Source organism: Bubalus kerabau, chromosome X (assembly GCF_029407905.1).
Source record: "Bubalus kerabau isolate K-KA32 ecotype Philippines breed swamp buffalo chromosome X, PCC_UOA_SB_1v2, whole genome shotgun sequence".
In the NCBI taxonomy this organism is placed as follows: Eukaryota; Metazoa; Chordata; class Mammalia; order Artiodactyla; family Bovidae; genus Bubalus; species Bubalus kerabau.
Window position 1 is genome coordinate 9,512,731 of NC_073647.1, and position 24,417 is coordinate 9,537,147.

The 24,417-nt window shown below is 39.0% G+C and overlaps 1 long non-coding RNA gene across 1 annotated transcript in view; it reads left to right on the forward strand.

Moving 5' to 3' along the window:
- The window catches only part of LOC129639767 (uncharacterized), a 60,886-nt gene extending 52,309 nt beyond the window's left edge, over nucleotides 1–8,577 (forward strand). Inside the window, exon 3 of the long non-coding RNA XR_008708591.1 lies at nucleotides 8,366–8,577. This is a non-coding gene — a long non-coding RNA (uncharacterized LOC129639767). The remainder of the gene's footprint in view (nucleotides 1–8,365) is intronic.
- The last annotated feature ends 15,840 nt before the right edge of the window (nucleotides 8,578–24,417 follow it).

Sequence of the window (24,417 nt, forward strand, 5' to 3'; positions counted from 1 at the left end):
ATTATTTTTGATCCTTAATTACTTCAATACTGCCTTCTGTATTTCTTCCCTATTGTACCATTTTGGTTCCTTCCTCATTTCCTTTTTTGTATGTATTTTAGGTATTTTATTAGGTACCCTGTGAATTGCAATTAAGTAGGCAGTTGAGCATACAGAGCTGGGAGATGTCAAGGCTGGAGAAATAAATTTGAGAATAATTGGCGTGTTGATGGTATTTAAAGCTGTGGGACTAGATGAGGTCTTGTAGGAAGAGAATATAGCCAGAGGAGAGCAGAAAAATGCAGGAGCAATCCCAAAGAACTTGAAAACCTCACTTATTGATGGAAAAGTCTGTATCCTTTAAATCTTATGAGGTCTTCCCTGGTGGCTCAGTCAGTAAAGAGTCTGCCTGCAATGCGGGAAACCCAGGTTCAGTCCCTGGGTTGGGAAGATCCCCTGGAGAAGGAAATGGCAACCCACTTCAGTATTCTTGCCTGGAGAATCCCATGGACAGAGGAGCCTGTTGGCTACAGTCCAGTTCAGTTCAGTTCATTTCAGTCACTCAGTCATGTCCGACTGTTGGCAACCCCATGAATCGCGGCATGCCAGGCCTCTCTGTCCATCACCAACTCCTGGAGTTCACCCAAACTCATGTGCATCGAGTCAGTGATAACATCCAGCCATCTCATCCTCTGTCATCCCCTTCTCCTCCTGCCCCTAATCTCTCCCAGCATTAGGGTCTTTTCCAATGAGTCAGCTCTTTGCATGAGGTGGCCAAAGTATTGGAGTTTCAGCCTCAGCATCAGTCCTTCCAATGAACACCCAGGACTGGTCTCCTTTAGGATGGACTGGTTGGATCTCCTTGCAGTCCAAGGGACTCTCAAGAGTCTTCTCCGACACAATATTTCAAAAGCATCAATTCTTTGTCGCTCAACTTTCTTCACAGTCCAACTCTCACATCCATACATAACCACTGGAAAAACCATAGCCTTGACTAGATGGACCTTTGTTGGCAAAGTAATATCTCTGCTTTTTAATATGCTATCTAGGTCGGTTATAACTTTCCTTCCAAGGAGTAAGCATCTTTTAATTTCATGGCTGCAGTCACCACCTGCAGTGATTTTGGAGCCCCCAAAATAAAGTCTGACACTGTTTCCACTGTTTCCCCATCTATTTCCCGTGAAGTGATGGGACCAGATGCCATGATCTTCATTTTCTATATGTTGAGCTTCAAGCCAACTTTTTCACTCTCCGCTTTCACTTTCATCAAGAGGCTTTTTCGTTCCTCTTCACGTTCTGCATAAGTGTGGTGTCATCTGCATATCTGAGGTTATTGATATTTCTCCTGGCAATCTTGATTCCAGCTTGTGCTTCTTCCAGCCCGGCGTTTCTCATGATGTACTCTGCATAGAATTTAAATAAGCAGGGTGACAATATACACCCTTGATGTACTCCTTTTCCTATTTGGAACCAGTCTGTTCTTCCATGTCCAGTTCTAACTGTTGCTTCCTGACCTGCATATAGGTTTCTCAAGAGGCAGGTCAGGTGGTCTGGTATTCCCATCTCTTTCAGAATTTTCCACAGTTGATTGTGATCCACACAGTCAAAGGCTTTGGCATAGTCAATAAAGCAGAAATAGATGTTTATCTGGAAGTCTCTTGCTTTTTTTATGATCCAGAGGATGTTGGCAATTTGATCTCTGGTTCCTCTGCCTTTTCTAAAACCAGCTTGAACATCTGGAAGTTCACGGTTCACATATTGCTGAAGCCTGGTTTGGAGAATTTTGAGCATTACTTTACTAGCCTGTGAGATGAGTGCAATTGTGTGGTAGTTTGAGCATCTTTGGCATTGCCTTTCTTTGGGATTGGAATGAAAACTTTTTCCAGTCCTGTGGCCACTGCTGAGTTTTCCAAATTTGCTGGCATATTGAGTGCAGCACTTTCACAGCATCATCTTCGAGGATTTGAAATAGCTGAACTGGAATTCCATCACCACCACTAGCTTTGTTCATAGTGATGCTTCCTAAGGCCCACTTGACTTCACATTCCCAGATGTCTGGCTCTAGATGAGTGATCACACCATCGTGATTATCTTGGTCGTGAAGATATTTTTTGATTCTTTCTTCTGTGTATTCTTGCCATCTCTTCTTAATATCTTTGGCTTCTCTTAGGTCCATACCATTTCTGTCCTTTATCGAGCCCATCTTTGCATGAAATGTTCCCTTGGTATCTCTAATTTTCTTGAAGAGATCTCTTGTCTTTCCCATTCTATTTTTTCCCTCTATTTCTTTAGGTTGATCACTGAGGAAGTCTTTCTTATCTCTTCTTGCTATTCTTTGGAATTCTGCATTCAAATGCGTATATCTTTCCTTTTCTCCTTTGCTTTTCACTTCTCTTCTTTTCACAGCTATTTGTAAGGCATCCTCAGACAGCCATTTTGCTTTTTTTGCATTTCTTTTCCATGGGGGTGGTCTTGATCCCTATATCTTGTACAATGTCATGAACCTCCATCCATAGTTTATCAGGTACTCTATCAGATCTAGATGGCTACAGTCCATGGGGTCACAAAGAGTCAGACATGACTGAGTGACTAGCACTTTCACTTTAAGTCTTATGACCAGGTGACATAACTGTCACTTGGACATCTTCATTGAATCTCATTGCTGAAGATACTAATGTGAGAGATGCTAGCTGAGTATTAGAAAAGATGAGTCTCATTTTTTCAGTTCTAAGGTTGTCTTTCAATTTTTTCTTTTTCTTGCCTATTTCAATTCATTATTTATCAATTAATTTAAAAGCCATCTTTTTCTTCCCAGAGCTGCCATTGATCTCTTTAATTTTCTCCCTGGATATCATTCCTTTCTAGAGAAAGTAACAAATTCTGTGTTTGCATTTGATTCCTCAGATAAGGCTGATTGATGAGGAGAGACTTGTGCAAATGAGGTCAAGGGCATGCATATAAATAGCGTGCATACATAGCATGTACAAGCCACATATGTCTTGTTCTTTGGCCACAAATTGCATTCCTGACTTGACCAGCATTCTCTTAAAAACATATCTTTAATCTTAAGGTTGAAGGAATAGAGATGATTGTTATGGAGGAGCAACTCTGCATGCACATTTTGGTGGGGGAAAGCCAGAATTGTTACCTTTATATCTGAATGACACTGTTGTGACCCCAGCATAGCTCTCTGTAGGAGGCAGATGGGTTATTAATGACCATGTCTTGCCTACACTGAAAGTTTAAAAAATATGTAATAATAGAGGTTAATTGAACAGAGTTTACCATTTGTCTCTTGCCTGATGTTTAATTTGTTATTTACTGTACACAGCCTGTTTCATCCTTGCCTCTCTCAGCTGCTTGTCATCTGAAAAATAGATCTCTTGCTGTTTGACTCTTGGTATCTGAGAATTGGAGCACCGGCGAGTTGATATTCTAAAATACCCATTAGGAAAAGCAGACTTGGGAGGGTGGTGAGCAGTGCCTGATTGTGAAGGAGCAGAAGCATTTTTCCAGCATAATTGCAATATCACTTGAGCAATGTGGATAACATGACCCTTGAAATTTGGATGAGACCCTTTGAGAAAACTTTGTTTTCTTGGACTATTCTTCCCACCCTGCCTTCCATTTTTGCCTGATTTACAGAAGCTAGAAGACATTTTTGCTAAACTATAAAATTGAATTCTTAATCTCCTCACCATGGCAACCCCATCATTGCCTAGACATATGCCGTATGTAGTCCTTTTGAGAACCCAAGTGTCTGTTAAAGGAGCCCACACAAGTCTTCTGTGGGGTTTTAACAGCCGTTTTGGAGAAGTTCTTATGTTGTTCTCAGGGTAAGAAGGGCTTAGTCTCCTATTTTACTGGAGACAGAGTGGTGCGTGATGATACTTATTTCAGGACTTCTTAGCCTGGTCTGTAGGGAGTCTGTGAACCTCCATAAACTGTGAAATTTGATGTGCATGTATTTTTTTTTCTCCAGAGGAAAGAGTGAAGATTTGTAGCATTCATCAGGTTTTCAGAAAATTGGAAAACCACCCATAAGGGTGGTTTTGAGAGCTGTTGAGAGCCCGTGCCTTAATTGCTAGATAAATCTGGAATTTGCTATATATAATTTTTAACCTTCATTAATATACTGTGAAAATAAGTGAGTCAAAATGGAATTTTTAAGGAAATGAGAGGAATCCTCAATTCACATTAAAACCTGCTTGCTACTCTGTTACACTGGTAACTGACAGCCACACCTCAAAATCAACCCCATTAAATGGCATGTGGTGTTCCCTGGAAAAGGGTACTGCCATGAGCTAAATGGTGGCTGGGGATACTCACTGCCATTGAGGGACTGGTGTGGCATTGACCCCAGACCAAATTATGAGGCACAATGAAAAAATATATGTTGTGGTGCTTTACTGTCAGGTACTCTGCTACATATTTTCATAACTTTTTTTTTGAAACCATATTGTGAGGTAAATATTACCATCCTAATTCTATGAATTCAGGACAGTGAAAGACTTGCTCAAGGCCTTAGAATCATCAGAGTCAGAACTGTGATGATTTCTCTTATTTCTTTCATTGCCTGGGATCTTATGAGAGCCTAGAATTTGAAGTAGGAGAGCATCACATGGAATGTTTAAGCCAGATTCTCGTCTTTGAGCCTGAGAAGTAATTTACTTCCCACTCCTTAAGGAGGTAGGCAGTCTGTGCTCCACAATGATTCAGTGGCTCTAGCAAATACAAGTCCCGATTGCTGGGGAGGCTACTGTTCTGTCCTCTTGAACAGCTCTGTCTTAATTCTGTTTGCATCTTCTGTAAATAACCCTGGCATTAGCCCACACTGAAACCACCTACTCAGGATTTTGAAGTGCTGTACAAACAGTTAAGAGACAGCATTGTCTAAAGGCATATGAAAGAACTAGAATTTGTCTGGTGAACACAAATTTTGCAATCATAACACCTTTTACTCCCACAGCAAGCAGAACTTTGTGAAGGAAGCAAGCAAGCATTCCATTTACAGAATAGCGACATTCTTTAAAGGGGCAGAGCCAGCAGTATAGCGCTTGATTTCCTTCTCTTTGTATTTAACCCCATCAGAGAGGAAAAGCAGATTTCTAGATGCAATTCTTCAAAGCCCTTGAAAGGAGAATTTGTGTCCGCCCCCCCCCCCAAAAAAGAATTTCTGTTTCTTACTCAATTACTTGGATGGACCATTGGGCTTCATTGACAAGCTAGTAAATTGAAATTGTGGACCACAGCATCCCATGACATCAGATCACCTGAGTGCTTAGATAAACTGCAGATTTCTGGACTCTACCTTATATGTACTGACTCAATCTCTTATTGGGGGTAGGGGGAATGCAGCCCAGGAATATGCATTTTCGCCACCCCTACAGAGATTTTAATGCACACCAAAATATGAAAATCACTGCATTGGAAGTATAAACTTAATGGTAATCCAAGTTAGAGTATTTTTGTTATAATGGTGTTGGGCTAAAGTGAATCCAGCAACTATAATGCAAGGACCTTGATGGAAAGCCAAGTTAAATGCAGCTTTTCTGTAGTGAATTCCCACATGAAAAAGAGGTGGAAAAAAAATGTGGATTCAGGAGTTGACTGCCTTTAAGAGCTTGAAGGGCTGGTAGCTCTATTCTGTAATACCACAGAGGTCAGAACTCGTGTCGTGTCTTAAAACAAGATGGGGCAGACTTGGAAAGACTGAGACCTGCAACTAGACTGGCATAACGGGATTGAGGCAGGCATAGACTCAGCTGCAGGGTGTAGGCGGACATTCACAGTTCAATAGGCAGAACTGGATACCTCAAAATATGGGAAACATATGGAATATTGAGAGCCCAGGCCAGTAAATTACTGCGTGTGTGTGTGTCTGTCTGTCTGTCTTTGAGATGGGATGAGGCGTTGCAATGGGAAATGAAAGGTAAACAGTATAATAAAGGCCCTCTTACCTGATCAGGATTAGAGTTAGCTAATAATAATTAAAAAAATCACACCAGGAAATGTTTTTTTTTTTAATTATTGGAGTATGATTGCTTTACAATGTTGTTACTTTCTGCTGTACAATGAAGTGAATCATCTATATGTATACATATATCTCCTCCCTCTTGAACCTCCATCCCACCCTACTATCCCACCCCTTTAGGTCATCACAGAGTGTGGAGCTGAGCTCCCTATGTTATACAGCAGATTCCCACCAGCTATATATTTTACACATCATAGTATGTATATGTCAATACTACTCTCTCAGTTCCTCTTACCCTCCCCTTCCCCTGCTGTGACTACACGTCTGTTCTCTATGTCTGTGTCTCTATTCCTGCCCTGCAAATAGGTTCATCTGTACCATTTTTCCAGAGAAGGCAATGGCACCTCCCATGGATGGAGGAGCCTGGTGGGCCACAGTCCATGGGGTCGCCAAGAGTCGGACATGACTGAGCAACTTCACTTTTACTTTTCACTTTGATGCACTGGAGAAGGAAATGGCAACCCACTCCAGTGTTCTTGCCTGGAGAATCCCAGGGACAGGGGAGCCTGGTGGGCTGCCGTCTATGGGGTCGCACAGAGTAGGACACAACTGAAGTGACTTAGCAGCAGCAGCAGTACCATTTTTCTGGATTCAATATATATGCATTAATATATGATATTTGTTTTTCTCTTTCTGATTTAAGTTCACTCTGTATAAGACTCTAGGTCCATCAAGGAATCTTAAAGATATATATTTAAATATTTCATTCTAACTTAAAATATTATTTTTAAGAGCTTTACTATTATTCTCTATCAAATGACATATCCCCAAATATCCTTGTATTAGCCACACTTCCTCTAGTTTTCTGTCTGAAGTTGGGAATCTTCAAATTGTCTTGATGGTCCTGAACTCCACAGCTGGAATTAATCTTTAGATGAAAGGGCCCCCCCCTCCCCCACCCCAGTCCAGAGCCAAACTTCTGTGGGGAGTTTAAGATGAAAATTCTAGCTATGGAAAGTGTTCTACCCTCTTTTTACTTCTTCCCCCTAGGGAGGAAACTAAATCAATGAAATCTAATTATGACTTCCTTTGCCATTTTTGGAATACAAAGGGATAGATTTCTCCCTAATTTTTCTATGGAGACACACACATAAAAGAGTAAGCAAACAAGTAAGCAAGTGAACAAGCAGTGTTTCCAAATTAAGCGGATGTAATCAGGATGCCACCAGATGTTACTCATTTTCCCTTAATGAAGATAAGCAACTTTAGGAACAGAGCTCAGTGACTTTGGCCTACCTTCGTGAAAACAATAGTCCTAATTTATTAGTTTCCTCTGTTTTGGGGAAAAGAGCATTTGGATTTTGCATACTAGGTAATTTTGAGCTCACGTCAGTTTGACTCCAGAACCATGAGTCTAGATTCAAGATCTAGCCTTAGAAGGAATTGAACAAGTGTGAATGGGTAGACCACTGGGCAGTAATTCAAGCCAGGTGTATTAGATGTCATCCCTTTCCTCCTCCTCATGTCCTGACCTTTCCATTTTGAGGTATTTCATCCAAGGAAAAATTAGAAATAGTGCCAGGAAGAAATTATTTTAAAATTTAATTAGAAAATTTTATCAAAGTGATATGTGCTCTTAGTTTAAAAGTTGAACTACTAGTACTGCAAGGCGCATGTGTGAAAGCATTAGTCCCCGACCTGTCCTCATCACTCCTGAGTCCTATCCCCCGGGGTTATTTCTTCTGTTATTACCTTCATATTTTAAAAGGCTTTGTTGTGTTTTCTCGATTTTTAACTTTAGCGTTATCTATTTCATACTATTTAATATGGAGATTTAGTTATCAAAATCTTTCTTCCCTCACACACACTTCTTTTCCTATTGTCCCAATATACAGATAAATCAGTATTATTTACAGCTATATAAATATTGTGCACAGCCAGCTGAGTTACGTATTATTATTTTCTTTTTGCTATGGTCTGAATGTTTGTGTCTCCCTAAGATTCCTAACGGAGAAGGAGATGGCACCCCACTCCAGTACTCCTGCCTGGAAAATCCTATGGACGGAGGAGCCTGGTAGGCTGCAGTCCATGGGGTTGCTAAGAGTCGGACACAACTGAGCGACTTCACTTTCACTTTTCACTTTCATGCATTGGAGAAGGAAATGACAACCCGCTCCAGTGTTCTTGCCTGGAGAATCCCAGGGACGGGGGAGCCTGATGGGCTGCTGTCTATGGGGTTGCACAGAGTCGGACACGACTGAAGTGACTTAGCAGCAAGATTCCTATGTCGAAATCCTAACCCCCAAAGGTGATAGCAGGTATGGGTCTTTGGGCAATAATAACATGGTGAGGGTGGAGCCCTCAGTGGGATTAGTGAGATCCCACAGGGCTAACTAGCCCCTTCTGTCACAGGAGGATACAAGAAGAAATCTGCAGTGAAGAAGAGAACTCTCACCTGACCATGCTGGCACTCTGATCTTGGACTTTAGTCTCTAGAACTGTGAGAAATAAATATCTGTGGTTTATAGGCTACCCGGTCAGTGGTATTTTGTTATATAGCCTGATTGGATCAAGACACTTTGTTATAAATTCTGTTTTACTTTGGGATTAAAAATGTGTTCATATTTGGTGTAGTTTTCTATGTAAGTTTCATAATCCCTCCAGAGTTGTAAGCTTTTCTTAATACTGGAAGGCACAGGAATTAATTTGTTCTACTTTTTTTTCTTGGAGACATGCCTCCTGAAGTTCCCCATCATGTCATTTCAGTCGGGACTGTCTGCTCTTTAGTTCTGCTGTATAACTGTTATCCTGGAGCTGCCTTTCATCATTATAAAACAAGCAAACAGAAGACACAAAATACTCTTTCTCTTATGTAGTTCTCTAGTGGTTCTGTTTTCTGGATCTCCTGGTGCCATCTTTTCTTTGTTTACTCACTTCTTTCTGATGGAGCTCTTGTTATTTTTTGAGACCTTACATGTCTCCAGTGTCTTTATAGTCTGCCTTTATATTTGATTGATATAAAGTATGGCATTTATGGTCCAAAAAATTTTCCCTCAGAATTTTGAAGGCATTCATCCTCTTTTACTTTCTAATGTTGCTGTTGAGAAACGTAATGTCATTCTCTTCTGTATTTCATTGTGTGTTTCACATTCTTTCTCTCTGAAAGCTTTTAAAATAATCTCTCTCTCCTGGGTGTTCCAAAGTTTTGTGATGATGTGCTTTGTTGTGGGTTAATCATTGTGCTGGACCTTTTTCTTTTAAAACTGAAAACATGAGTCTTAAATGTAGAAATTTTCTCTGATTATTTCTGAAATTTTATATATTTTTTTTCCTTCTCTGAAAGCAGTATTGAATGACCTGGGTTGATCCTATATTTATTTATTATTTTTTTTTTGCTATCTCTGTCCTTTTGTTCTAAAGTTTTAGGAAAAAATTTTGAATTTTTTTCCAATCTGTAACTTATTTTTAGTTATATCTCATATATAGATGAGTGAATATATATAATTATATACACACATGTATATTTGTATATGTGTATATTTAATTTCTAAGACATCTTCCTTCTCATTTTTCCTTTTCTTACAGCACGTTTTCCTTGTTTCATGGATTAAATATCGTAACTCTCTAAAGATAGCATAGTTATAAAAAAAGTTTTCTTCTGCTTTCTATATTAAAATCTTTTGTTTGCTTCCTGTTTTTCATGTTAGAGGCTCTCCTCAAATACATAGTGCTTTGTGACCTATTCAAGTGTGAGGCATTTAAAGCTAATTGAGAAGCATTTCTGACCAGGATGAAATAACAAATACAGACTGGCCCTCCTGCCAAAAAACTAGAAAATTGTACAAAATATGCAACACAACTGTTTTTCAGACTTCGGACTAGAGCCATTACAGGTCTATGATTTCTTAGGGAAGGAAAACAAGGTGAGCTCTGTGATCATATCCACTTCTGGAAGAAGGTACCCAAGCAAAGAAATGGAAGTCTCGCTGAATTGAGGAGCTGGAGACTATAGTTTGGACAGTCTGAGGCAGGTGGAGTTTGTAGTGCAGAATATCTTGAAATCGACCATGTTTAGAGAATTTATACCTTCAGTTCAGTTCAGTTGCTCAGTTGTGTCCGACTCTTTGTGACCCCATGAATTTCAGCACGCCAGGCCTCCCTGTCCATCACCAAATCCCGGAGTTCACCCAAACTCATGTCCATCAAGTTGGTGATGCCATCCAGCCATCTCATCCTCTGTCATCCCCTTCTCCTCCTGCCCCCAATCCCTCCCAGCATCAGAGTCTTTTCCAATGAGTCAACTCTTCACATGAGGTGGCCAAAGTATTGGAGTTTCAGCTTTAGCATCATTCCTTCCAAAGAACACCCAGGACTGATCTCCTTTAGGATGGACTGGTTGGATCTTCTTTGCAGTCCAAGGGACTCTCAAGAGTCTTCTCCAACACAACAGTTCAAAAGCATCAATTCTTCAGTGCTCAGCTTTCTTCACAGTCCAACTTTCACATCCATACATGACCACTGGAAAAACCATAGCCTTGACTAGACGGACTTTTGTTGGCAAAGTAATGTCTCTGCTTTTGAAAATGCTATCTAGGATTTATACCTTGGCAGTCAGCAAATGCTGCAAATCAACATTTTTTGTTTGGTTGTTTGTACCCATGTTCCCAAAGTGCCTGTTGGTAAACATTTACCAGCATGTTGCTGGTAACATCTTTGTCCTTAAGTATACTGTGACTTAGGGAAACGAGACAGAACAGAGTGTCCAGAAATAGACCTACACATATATGTTCATTCAATTTTTGATGAAATTGCCGAGGTAATTGACTGGAGAAAGATAGCCATTGAAGCAAATGGTATGAGAACAACTGGAAAAAAATGAATGTTGGCCATTACCTCATATCAACACAAAACCTACTTTAAATTCCTTATAGAACTAAACAAAAAAAAAATAACATTTCTAAAAGAATCATGGGAGGAAATCTTTGCAGCCTTGCACTAAAACATAAAAGAAAAAAACCCTTCTGTTCTTCAAGAAGAAAATTGAAAGGCAAGTCATGAGCAGGGTGAAAATATTTGTAATACATGCCTCTCATAAAGGACTTTCATCCATAATATACAAAGGACCCTTAAATCTCAATAAGACAAGCAATACAACATAAATGAGAAAAAAGATTTAAACAGATACTTCACAAAAGATATGAATAGTAAGTATATTAAAAGATGTTTAACATCATTAGTCAACATAAAGATGCAAATAAAAAACACTATGAGATACTAGATACCACAATGGCTAAAATTAAAATGACTGTTAAGTTCCAAGTTTTGGGGCAAATGCAGAACCATTGGGACTCATATATGTTGCTGGGGGTTGTGTAAAATGGCACAGCTATTTGGGAAACTAGTTGGGCAGTTTTTTTTTAAAATGTCAATGTTGACTCTTAGTTTGCTATTTCAAATCCACTTGTTTATGACGAAAGTGAAGTTTTAATTTACTTGTTTATGATAAACACAAAACAGTTGTTTTTAGAAGTAAAGTTGTTTTGATATAAGAATGAAGTAAGTTGTCATCTGTTGTAATTGATAAGCGCTTGGTAGCCCAGCTGCTGAGGGGCCCTTCTAGGGGCTTATTGGTAAGAACAGGAGGAGAAGCAACTATGGCAAGAGATATTTAGACTGTAAATACTGAGAATTTGTGAGAAATATCTGAGTTCAGTCTGTGTAGAAGCTACCCTTTGCTAATAGCTCTTTGAAGACCTTGGGGCATTAGTTCTACCTAGGTAAAAGGCAATGCCTTTATTGGCAGTGGTCTGATCTGTAGCCAGAGAAGTTCAGCATACCTATGGGCACAGGAACCACTGTTCCCTAGCAACACACTCTAGCAACTAGGGTCTTTTATTTTTATGGTAGCAGCTGGAAGTCAGATCTTGGTTGGCAAAGCCTTCTCTCAGGAGAAACCAAAACTCTTAGAAAAGATACACCTTAACTAAATTGGACTTTATTCCTTTCATCTAACCTTGCCTGGTACAGCAGTGTAATTAATCTGTCGTTTGTTTTGAGTATGTTATTTCTTTATTGGTTTACTCAGAGACATCCTGTATTCTCTTGGCTAGTGAAATTATCATAATTCCCACAGTGAATCCGTGTTAAATTAATTTCTGGCAAAGACAAACTCAGCTTCTGAGCTTAATTTGCCCCCAAAACAAAACAGTCAAAATACTCTTATGATATAACCTAGCATTTTGGACTTCTAAAACAACCTAGCATTTACAATGTATAAGAATGTACATACTTGTACATTCCAAATAAAATGAAACCTGTTTTCAAAATAACTTACACATGAAATGTGTTCATAGCAGTTTTATTTATTTTAGTCTCAAACTAGAAATCAACCAAAATATCAACATTTAAATGGGAAAAAAGTGGTATATTAATACAATGGATTAATATAATTAACATATTAATACTAATGGATAAAATTAAAATCGGATATATTCAACAGCATGAATTTCAAGAAATTAACTAAATTGAACAAAAAATCAGAAAAATTCACATACTTCCATTTAGATGAGATACTGTAATATGCAAAACTTATCCACAGTAACAATAGATTGGTGGTTGTCTGAGGCTAGTGGTAGGGTGCAGATTGACTGCAGAGAGACTGAAGGGACCTTTTTGTTGTATGGAAATGTTCTATCTCTTGATTGTGGTATATGCTAGGGTACATATTTGTCAAGACTCATAACCGTACATTTAAGCGGGTGCATTTTACTGAGGGCTTTACTCCAGTGCACTTGACTTTAAAAAAAAAAAAAGTAAAACTGATTGGAAGTTATTTATTTATGGATTAGTGGGGTTTACCTTTTTGTGGGCCTCACTCTAGGGTGACCATTTGTTTTGTTTTTTTTTCCACTAGGAGACTGCCAAATGTTAGTAGGTCTTTTCAAAACAATACAGCTTTTTATGGAAACATCTGTGTGTGTAGTCATGTATCATCATTTTGTCAATTCTATTTTATAATGTAAGTTCAGGTGATTTACAATAGATTTGGAAGCTAAAATATTTGACTCTTAAGCATATAATTCAACTGATTTTTAACTGAGTTTTTCTTAAGCCACAATACATTTCCCCTCACAGAAGTAACATTATAATTACAGAATAAACTAGACCCTTCTGTAATTATTCAATCTTCCCAAAACTTTTCCCAGATACAAAACACAAACGCATGGCCATTATCTAGTATCAAAGTCCTATAAGACACCCACTGAAGGGTATAGATTAAACTTTGTAGGGGAGAAAAAATAATTTTCCCTCTCCCCTTCTAGGTTCTTGACTGAAACCCCTTTGTAATAAAATATTAACAGAAAAACAAACAAAAGTTTAATAACATATATACATATATACTTCCCTGGAAGGGGTTCCCTGGTGGCTCAGTGGGTAAAGAGTCCTCCTGCAGTGTGAGAACCATGTTTGATCCCTGGCTTGGGAAGATCCCCTGGAGAAGGAAATGGCAACCCACTCCAGTATTCCTGCCTGGGAAATCCCGTGGACAGAGGATCCTGGTGGGCTGCAGTCCATGAGGTCACAGAGTTGGACATGACTGAGCAACTTTTATTCACTATACCTCCCATATACATGGGAGAGATCCAGGAAAACTGAGTAACTCTCCAAAATGGCCCAAGCCTTCAACGTATATACCATTTCCAGCTAAGACAACTGAAGATATTGGAGGTGGGCTGGCAGTTATGGGAGGTGACTAGCCAACACACAGAAAACTAGGATATAGTTGTTATGCAGATTTGAGGTGCTGCCTTCTCCACTGCTAAGTTTCTGGAGGTTATATCATCTTCCTTTTCCTGGTACAGAGAGGGAGACACCCTTAGGAATGAAGATTTCTCTTATAGATGTAAATATCTCTTATAAAAGGGTAACTTCCACTCTACTAATAGCTTTTCCTGTATCTGCTATTTCTTAAAAAGAAGCAACTTAAGGTAATCCTTATGGCAGAGAGGCATTTTAGGGGGTGGCAAATTCTCCCCTTCAACGCCCAGTGTTCAAGATACATGGCTCCAATCATTTATATCTTGAGGGCAAACCCAACTTCTGGGCCATTTTTCACCTCTAACTTAGTAGTTACCCATGGATATTTAACTATTATAAATAGTATCAGGTGGGCCAAAAAGTTTTAGATTTTTCCGTAGTATCTTGCAAGAAAATCTGAACAAACATTTTGGTCCACGCAATATAATAAGCATGTTTGTCTGCACTAGACCTGGAAAAACTTGTATCCCAAAGTGACTAACAGTGACATTATACCTGTCTTCTGTTGTCTCTATCCATAAATGCCAGCTTTCTGTCTTTCTATTAATAATCATATATACTAATCATTTCTATTACTAATACATACATATATAGTAATCATTTCTATTAGTAATCATATAATCATATATTACTAGTCATATATACCACCCTTACAAACAGGCTAGTTAACAAAACATTTGTGTCAAATTTGGGGCTTGAGTATCTGGATGCATATTAGTTATTTTCACCTTAATATTATAAAAAGCTTGTAATGAATACAGTTCTATTTTTTAATGCCAATAATCAAATTGTTGGATTTATAAGCCCAGGCCCTGTCCATACTGGGAGTACAATTCAGAGCCGATGAGAAATGTGTGACTCTATGAACCATTATGGGAGTACAGAAGTGGTGTAACAAATAACCTGTTTGCTTGCTAGTAAAATGTGATTCTAAGAGTAATGCAACAACAAATAATCACTATTATACTACTATTCCTTAATATTTTGAATAAGATAACAAGGCAGTCCAGTCTGAGAATAGTAATAAGTTCTTAATACCCCCTTTCAGTTGAGTTCAGTACCAACACCATTTATTCCAGAAAATTTGTTTCAAGTCATTTTTGCAGACCACAGTTGAGTCCTCTTGAAGAGCTGGCTTCATGTGGGAAGCATGAACCTAAATGGGTTTTCTTTCACTTTGGCCATTTGGGTGATCAGTAGCACCTGAAGTGGCCCCTCAGCATGGTGACAATGCATCTTTTCTCCAGAGCACTTTTATGGAAACTAAATTGTTCAGTTGAACAGGAGTGGCAGACTTCTTCCAGTAGGTCCCTCTAGGGTCTTCTGACTTTGTCTCAGGGTTTCTAGGGAAGATAAAAGCCATTTTAGGTATCAAACATGATAATGAGAGAATTCAGTTAAATCAAAGTGGAGGAAGTGATTTCAGACCCAAATTCACAGACCTGCCAAGTGTAAGTTCTAAGGGAGAACATTATTGCTTGCAAGAGCTGCTCTAACTTTTAACAAAACTATTGGTAACTCTCTAGGCCATTTTACCCATAGATCACTGAATCTCAGCTAATGAATTTGTTAGAGTTTGAGTTTTTTATTCTACTTGGAATATGATAGCTTTTTGGAGTCTGCAAACATTTGCATAATTCCTCAACAACAATAGACATAAAATGATCTCTTCCATCTGATTGAATAAACTCTGGTATCTCAACAGTGGGGATTATGTGCATGAAGAGGGACTTTACCCCAATGCCTGAGGATCTGGTTTTGAAGAGGGAAAAGACATCATACATACACCACTAGACAAAATCTACCTTCCATAGGCCTCAATTCTATGAAATCGAAGTGCCACTGGGCTCCTGGTAAAGTTGGTCAGGGAAAACTTTCTGCACCTACATTGGGAGTGGTCTGTAAAGATTTCTGCTGACAAATAACAAAACTCTTTAATATGTTTTAAAAAATTTCATCTTTTTTATGATTTAATTTTTTTTATTTTTTTAAATTTTATTTTTAAGCTTTACATAATTGTATTAGTTTTGCCAAATATCAAAATGTAGTATTAGTCTAGTGCCTTTAAAAACTCCCTTTCAGTTTGATTTTGTTGATAACATAATAAACTAATCAAGCAAATAAAAACTGTGATACAGGAATCATTTTGTTAGTAATTCCTATAGTCCAGTTGAATTTCTTTTAGCCCCCTTTTCAATCCATTTGTTCATTTCCCTTTGTGAAGCTTGTTTTAGAAGATGGATAGAGGTTTCTAGTATTAGAAATGGGGCTTCTATATTTGAAGTCTGTCACGTTTTAGTAGTGGCTTCTGCAGCTCTTTCAGCATAATCATTGCCTTCACAAATTGCATCATTTTGCCCCATATGACCTCTGCAATAGATTACTGATAATCTGAATAGGCAATTGAAAAGCCTCTAACAAATCAGCTTTCAAATCTCCACAAGATGTTTCAGTTCTCATAGAAACCAAGAACCTCCAATTTTTCTAAATTTTCTCTGTTGCATGACAGACATCAAACACACACTTAGCAACAGTAGAACCAAGGATTTCAACTCTAATGATGGCTATTAACTTATCTGCTTGTGCTAACTTAATACCAGACACAAACTTCATGATAAGTCACCATAGCAAAGAAAGCCTTAAATTGGCTACTTTGGTCTCGGGTAAATGACCTGTAAGTCAACATGAGAGCTGCCCTCAAAATGATTATCGAATAAATCAGACTGGGGCCTAGTGTTTTCTTCTGTTATCATTGTAGAATGATGATCATCTATTTGATTAGGATCTGGTAAAACAATAGCAGAAAAAAAAATCAAAAAAGCACGAGAGTTCCAGAAAAACATCTATTTCTGCTTTATTGACTATGCCAAAGCCTTTGACTGTGTGGACCACAATAAACTGCGGAAAGTTCTGAAAGAGATGGGAATAGCAGACCACCAAACTTGCCTCTTGAGAAACCTGTATGCAGGTCAGGAAGCAACAGTTAGAACTGGACATGGAACAACAGACTGGTTCCAAATAGGAAAAGGAGTACATCAAGGCTGTATATTGTCACCCTGCTTGTTTAACTTCTATGCAGAGTACATCATGAGAAACGCTGGGCTGGAAGAAGCACAAGCTGGAATCAAGATTGCCGGGAGAAATATCAATAACCTCAGATATGCAGATGATACCACCCTCATGGCAGAAGTGAAGAACTAAAGAGCCTCTTGATGAAAGTGAAAGTGGAGAGTGAAAAAGTTGGCTTAAAGCTCAACATTCAGAAAACTAAGATCATGGCATTTGGTCCCATCACTTTATGAGAGATAGATGGGGAAACAGTGGCTGACTTTATTTTTAGTTAAGTCAGTCATGTCTGACTCTTTGGGACCCCATGAAGTGCAGCGCACCAGGCCTCCCTGTCCATCACCAACTCCCAGATTTCACTCAAACTCACTTTATTTTGGGGGGCTCCAAAATCACTGCAGATGGTGACTGCAGCCATGAAATTAAAAGACACTTACTCTTTGGAAGGAAAGTTATGACCAACCTAGATAGCATATCAAAAGGCAGAGGCATACTTTGTCAACAAAGGTCTGTCTAGTCAAGGCTATGGTTTTTCCAGTAGTGATGTCTGGATGTGAGAGTTGGATTATGATGAATGCTGAGTGCACAAGAATTGATGCTTTTGAACTGTGGTGTTGGAGAAGACTCTTGAGAGTCCCTTGGACTGCAAGGAGATCCAACCAGTCCATCCTAAAGGAGATCAGTCCTGGGTGTTCATTGGAAGGACTGATGCTGAAGCTGAAACTCCAATACTTCGGCCACCTGATACAGAGAGCTGACTCATTTGAAACGACCCTGATGCCTGGAAAGATTGAAGGCAGGAGGAGAAGGGGACAACAGAGGATGAGACGATTGGATGGCATCACTGACTCAATGGACATGGGTTTGGGTGGACTCCGGGAGTTGGTGATGGACAGGGAGGCCTGGCATGCTGCAGTTCATGGGGTCGCAAAGAGCTGGACACGACTGAGCAACTGAACTGAACTGATCACTTATACTTAATAATACAATCTTAAATTTGGAGAATGTAATTCATCTGCTAGTATCCCAAGAATGGAGTACTAAAAAGAATTTTTTAATTCAGGGTCTCTGACATGACTGTTGTATGGCCACAAGACTTTGAGTTGATCCACCCAATTCAGGAACTGCTAAATGGGTCCTATCCTCATTGTCAAATTGTTGGGGAAATAACAATTAAGAATAAAATTTCCTGCCAACCCAATAAAACCTCTCTATAAAACATGGAGGAAAATGACAGGGTTTATTAATTGATAAGCATTAAATCAGACTGCAATGTGGAGCACAGTCAATCTGCTAAAAGAGATTTGTCAGTTCAGTCGCTCAGTCGTGTCCGACTCTTTGTGACCCCATGAACCCCAGCACGCCAGGCCTCCCTGTCCGTCACCAGCTCCTGGAGTTCACCCAAACTCATGTCCATCGAGTTGGTGATGCCATCCAGCCATCTCATCCTCTGTCGTCCCCTTCTCCTCCTGCCCCCAATCCCTCCCAGCGTCAGAGTCTTTTCCAGTGAGTCAACTTTTCGCATGAGGTGGCCAGAGTATTGGAGTTTTTGCTTTAGCATCAATCCTTCCAAAGAACACCCAGGACTGATCTCCTTCAGAATGGACTGGTTGGATCTCCTTGCAGTCCAGGGGACTCTCAAGAGTCTTCTCCAACACCACAGTTCAAAAGCATCAATTCTTTGGCGCACAGCTTTCTTCACAGTCCAACTCTCACATCCATACATGACTACTGGAAAAAACATAGCCTTGACTAGACGGACTTTGTTGGCAAAGTGGTGTCTCTGCTTTTGAATATGCTATCTAGGTTGGTCATAACTTTCCTTCCAAGGAGTAAGCGTCTTTGAATTTCATGGCTGCAATCACCATCTGCAGTGATTTTGGAGCCCCCAAAAATAAAGTCTGACACTCTTTCCACTGTTTCCCTATCTATTTCCCATGAAGTGATGGGACCAGATGCCATGATGTTCTTTTTCTGAATGTTGAGCTTTAAGCCAACTTTTTGCTTCTCCTCTTTCACTTTCATGAAGAGGCTTTTTAGTTCCTCTTCACTTTCTGCCATAAGGGTGGTGTCATCTGCATATCTGAGGTTATTGATATTTCTCCTGGCAATCTTGATTCCAGCTTGTGCTTCTTCCAGCCCAGCGTTTCTCATGATGTACTCTGCATAGAAGTTAAATAAGCAGGGTGACAATATACAGCCTTTTCCTCTTTGGAACCAGTCTGTTGTTCCACGTCCATTTCTAACTGTTGCTTCCTGACCTGCATATAGGTTTCTCAAGAGGCAGGTCAGGTGGTCTGGTATTCCCATCTCTTTCAGAATTTTCCACAGTTGATTGTGATCCACACAGTCAAAGGCTTTGGCATAATCAATAAAGCAGAAATAGATGCTTTTCTGGAACTCTCTTGCTTTTTCAGTGATCCAGCAGATGTTGGCAATTTGATCTCTGGTTCCTCTGCCTTTTCTAAAACCAGCTTGAAATCTGGAAGTTCACGGTTCACGTATTACTGCAGCCTGGCTTGGAGAATTTTGAGCATTACCCTACTAACGTATGAGATGAGTGCAATTGTCTGGTAGTTTGAGCATTCTTTGGCATTGCCTTCCTTTGGGGTTGGAACGAAAACTGCCCTTTTCCAGTCCTGTGGCCACTGCTGAGTTTTCCAAATTTGCTGGCATATTTAGTGAGTACTTTGACAGCATCATCTTCCAGGATTTGAAATAGCTCAACTGGAATTCCATCACCTCCACTAGCTTTGTTCATAGTGATGCTTTCTAAGGCCCACTTGACTTCACATTCCAGGATATCTGGCTCTAGGTGAGTGATCACACCATCGTGATTATCTGGGTCATGAAGATCTTTATTGTGCAGTTCTTCTGTGTATTCTTGCCATCTCTTCTTAATATCTTCTGCTTCTGTTAGGTCCATACCATTTCTGTCCTTTATGAAGCCCATCTTTGCATGAAATGTTCCCTTGGTATCTCTAATTTTCTTGAAGAGATCTCTAGTCTTTCCCATTCTGTTGTTTTCCTCTATTTCTTCGCATTGATCGCTGAGGAAAGCTTTCTTATCTCTTCTTGCTATTCTTTGGAACTCTGCATTCAGATGTTTGTATCTTTCCTTTTCTCCTTTGCTTTTCACTTCTCTCCTTTTCACAGCTATTTGTAAGGCCTCCCCAGACAGCCATTTTGCTTTTTTGCATTTCTTTTCCATGGGGATGGTCTTGATTCCTGTCTCCTGTACAATGTCACGAACCTAGGGGAACACAATTCACCACCCTAAAATGTGTCTCTTTGGCATGAGAATTAATTTAAGCTGATTATTTTTAAGGCCCCAAAGAGTCTTGGGGCCTTAAAAGAAACTTTGACTTTCCTTCAAACTGCCTAAAGGAATGTAGATAGTGGATTTGCTCTGAAATAGTATTATCACTGAGATAGCTGCAAATGATATGGGCAAGGTGTGGTAGGGGAAACTCTGAAAGTGAAAGTGTTAGTTGCTCAGTCATATCTGACTTTTTGTTACCCCATGGACTGACGCCCACCATGAACATGGAATTCTCCAGCCAAGAATACTTGAGTGGGTTGCCATTTCCTTCTCCAGGGGATGTTCCCGATCCAGAGACTGAACCTGGTTCTTCTGTATTGCAGGCAGACTCTTTACTGACTGAGCCACCAAGAAAAACCTAGGGGAAACTCTAGGCAGAGCCACAGAAACAATGGGAAGCAGAGTAGAAACTGATTTTCTTAAGGGAAACTCTAGGCAGGGCCTAAAAATCAGTTTCTACTCTGTGTCCCACTTTTTCTGTGTGGCTCAAGAGCATTTATTTACAAAATATTTGTTTTTCCATCTCTATGTGATTTGCTTTCCTTCCCTTTGAAGTCTCAAACCAATACCCACAACATCCTCTTCTGTCTTTAGCTGAAGATGGTATTTAAGGTAATGGCTTTGACCATTTTGGCCAATTACTTATTTTTCCTGAGCCTCTCCCATGTATATATGGGTTTCTTAAACTTTTGTGTGATTTTTTTTCCTGCTGTTAACCTGTGTTATTTAATTCTTGGACCAATCAAAAAATCTAGAAGCATAGAGAAAAATTTCTTCCTCTGCAATAGACTGCAGAGACCAAAAAAAAAAAAAAAAAAAGAACTCTTATCCTTTTATATACTTTTTGACCCATTAATATGTATATATAAATGTTAACCCATTATATACACATCAGTTGTATCTATCAGAGGAAAAATAAAATTTCTCATTCTTTTTCAAGCAAGAAGTTAAGTCTTAGAACTAAATCCCCACAGACAGGGAGACAGGGTACCACTCTTGCTTGTTTACTGTTCAAACAAATGGCTCCTTGCAGGCTCAGTCACTTTAGTGCTGCTACTGCTGCTGCTAGGTCGCTTCAGTCATGTCCGACTCTTTGTGACCCCATGGACTGCAGCCTACCAGGCTCCTCCATCCATGGGATTTTCTAGGCAAGAGTACTGGAGTGGGGTGCCATCGCCTTCTCCACTCAGTCACTTTAGTCATGTCCAACTCTTTTCGACCCTATGGACTGTAATCTGCCAAGCTCCTCTGTCCATGGGATTCTCTCCAAGCAAGAATACTGGAGTGGGTTGCCATTCCCTTCTTCAGGGGATCTTCCTGACCCAGGGACTGAACCTGGGTCTCCTGAATTGCAGCCAGATTCTTTGCCATCTGAGCTACAAGGGGAGCCCAATTATAGCTTTGGCTTTCCAATGAATGGAATCTTAATCTAATCACCTTACCAACACCAAGTGCGTAATCTAACTAATCCCTGCCAATGCTTAAGGGAAAGTAAACTTGCAATAAACAATCTGCTTTTTTGCCTAGGATAACATCCTTGTTCCTATTTCCTTCTGCCTATAAAAGTTGCTCTTTTTATACAGCTCCTCAGATCTCCTCCTCGTTAAATTGAAGGCTGCCTGATTTGGATTCATTTTTACTTAGATAAACTCTAAAACTTTTAATATGCCTCAGTTCATCTTTTAACATAGGAAAGGAGCAGTGCCCCATTAAAACTGGGACATAAGATCAGGGTTGGACATTTGAATCATAGGTGTCCTAGAAGAAGACATAAAGAAAGGGCATGAGAAAATACTTGAGATAATAGTCGAAAACTTCCTCAAAATAGGGAGGGAAGTAGCCACCCAAGTCCAAGAAACCCAGAGAGTCCCAAACAGGATAAACCCAAGGTGAAACACCCCAAGATACATATTAATCAAACTAACGAAAGTTAAACACGAAGAGCTTATATTTAAAGCAGCAAGGGAAAAGCAACAAATAACACACTAGAGAATCCCCATAAGGATAACAGCTGATCTTTCAATAGAAACTCTTCAGGCTAGAAGGGAATGGCAGGACATACTTAAAGTGAAGAAAGAAAAACCTACAACCAATATTATCGTACCCAGCAAGGATCTCATTCAGATATGAAGGAGAAATAAAAAACTTTACAGACAAGCAAGAGGTGAGAGAATTCAGCACCACCAAATCAGTTCTTCAACAAATGCTGAAGGATCTTCTCTATACAGGAAACACAGACAAGATTTATATAAAAAAAAAAATCCAAAACAACAAAAATATATGGTAACATGATCATACTTATCAATAATTACCTTAAATGTAAATGGGTTAAGTGCTCCAACCAAAAGACAAAGACTGGCCAAATGGATACAAAAATAAGACCCCTATATATGCTGTCTACAAGAGATCCACCTCAAGTCTAGGGACACAGAAAGACTGAAAGTGAAGGGCTAGGAAAAGATACTTCATGCAAGTGGAGACCAAAAGAAAGCAAGAGCTGCAATACTCATATCAGATAAAATAGACTTTGAAATAAAGACTGTGATAAGAGACAAAGAAGGACAGTACATAATGATCAAAGGATCAATCTAAGAAGAAGATATAACAATTATAAACGCATCCAACATAGGGGCACCTCAATATGTAAGGCAAATGCTAATAAGTATGAAAGGGGAAATTAACAGTAATACAATAAGAGTGGGGGACTTCAATATGCCACTCACACCTATGGATAGATCAACCAAACAAAATTAGCAAGGAGACACAAGCTTTAAATGATACAATGGACCAGTTAGACCTAATTGATATGTACAGGGCATTCCACCAAAAAAAAAATGGATTTCACCTTTTTCTCAAGTGCACATGGAACATTCTCCAGGATAGATCACATCCTGGGTCATATATTTCATGTTTTTTTTTTTTTTTTAAATTTACCAATGCTAGATAGCATTGGTAAATTAAAAAAAAAAAAACTGAAATCATTTCAATCTTTTCTGATCACAATGCAATAAGATTAGATGTCAACTACAGGAAAAAAAAACTATAAAAAACACAGAGGCTAAACAACAAGCTTCTGAATAACCAATAGATCATGAAAGAAAGCAAAAAGAAAATCAAAATATTCATAGAAAGAAATGAAAATGAAAAGACGACAATCCCAAACCTATGGGATTCAGTAAAAGCAGTGCTAAGAGGGAGTTTCATAGCAATACAAGCCTATCTCAAGAAACAAAAATCAAATAAACAATCTAACTTTATACCCAAAGCAGCTAGAAAGAAGAATTAAAGAACCCTAAGGTTAGTAGAAGCAAAGAAATGATAAAAATCAAAGCAGAAATAAAAAGAAATGAAGGAGACTATGGCAAAGATCAACAAAACTAAAAGCTGGTTCATTGAGAAGATAAATGAAATAGACAAACTGTTAGCCAGAATCATCAAGAAAAAAAGGGAGAAGAATCAAATCAACAAAATTAGGAATGAAAATGGAGAAATCACAACAGACAACACAAATACAAAAGATCATAAGAGATGACTATGAGCAATTTATGCCAATAAAATTGGACAACTTGGAAGAAATGCACAAATTTCTTAGAAAAGTATACCCTCCCAAAACTAAATCAGGAAGAAATGGAAAATCTTTGAAGATCCATCACAGGTGTGGAAATTGAAACTGTATTAAAAAATCTTCCAACATACAAAAGCCCAGGACCAGATGGCTTCACGTGTGAATTCTACCAAAAAATTTAGAGAAGAGCTGACACCTAATCTACTCAAACTCTTCCAGAAAATTGCAAAGGAAGGTAAACTCCCAAACTCATTCCATGAAGCCACTATCACCCTAATACCAAAACCACACAAAGATGCCACCAAAAAAGCAAACTACAGGCCAATATCACTGATGAACATAGATGCAAAATCCTCAACAAAATTTTAGCAAATAGAATCTAACAACACATTAAAAAGATCATACATCATGACCAAGTGGGCTTTATTCCAGGGATGCAAGGATTCTTCAATATTCACAAATCAATCAATGTGATACACCATATTAACAAATTGAAAGATAAAAACCATATGATTATCTCAATAGATGCAGAGAAAGCCTTTGACAAAATTCAACACCCATTTATGAGAAGAACTCTCCAGAAAGCCGGCATAGAAGCAACATAACTCAACATGACAAAAGCAATATAAGACAAACCCACAGTGACCATTGCCCTCAATGGCAAAAATTGAAAGCATTTCCTCTAAAATCAGG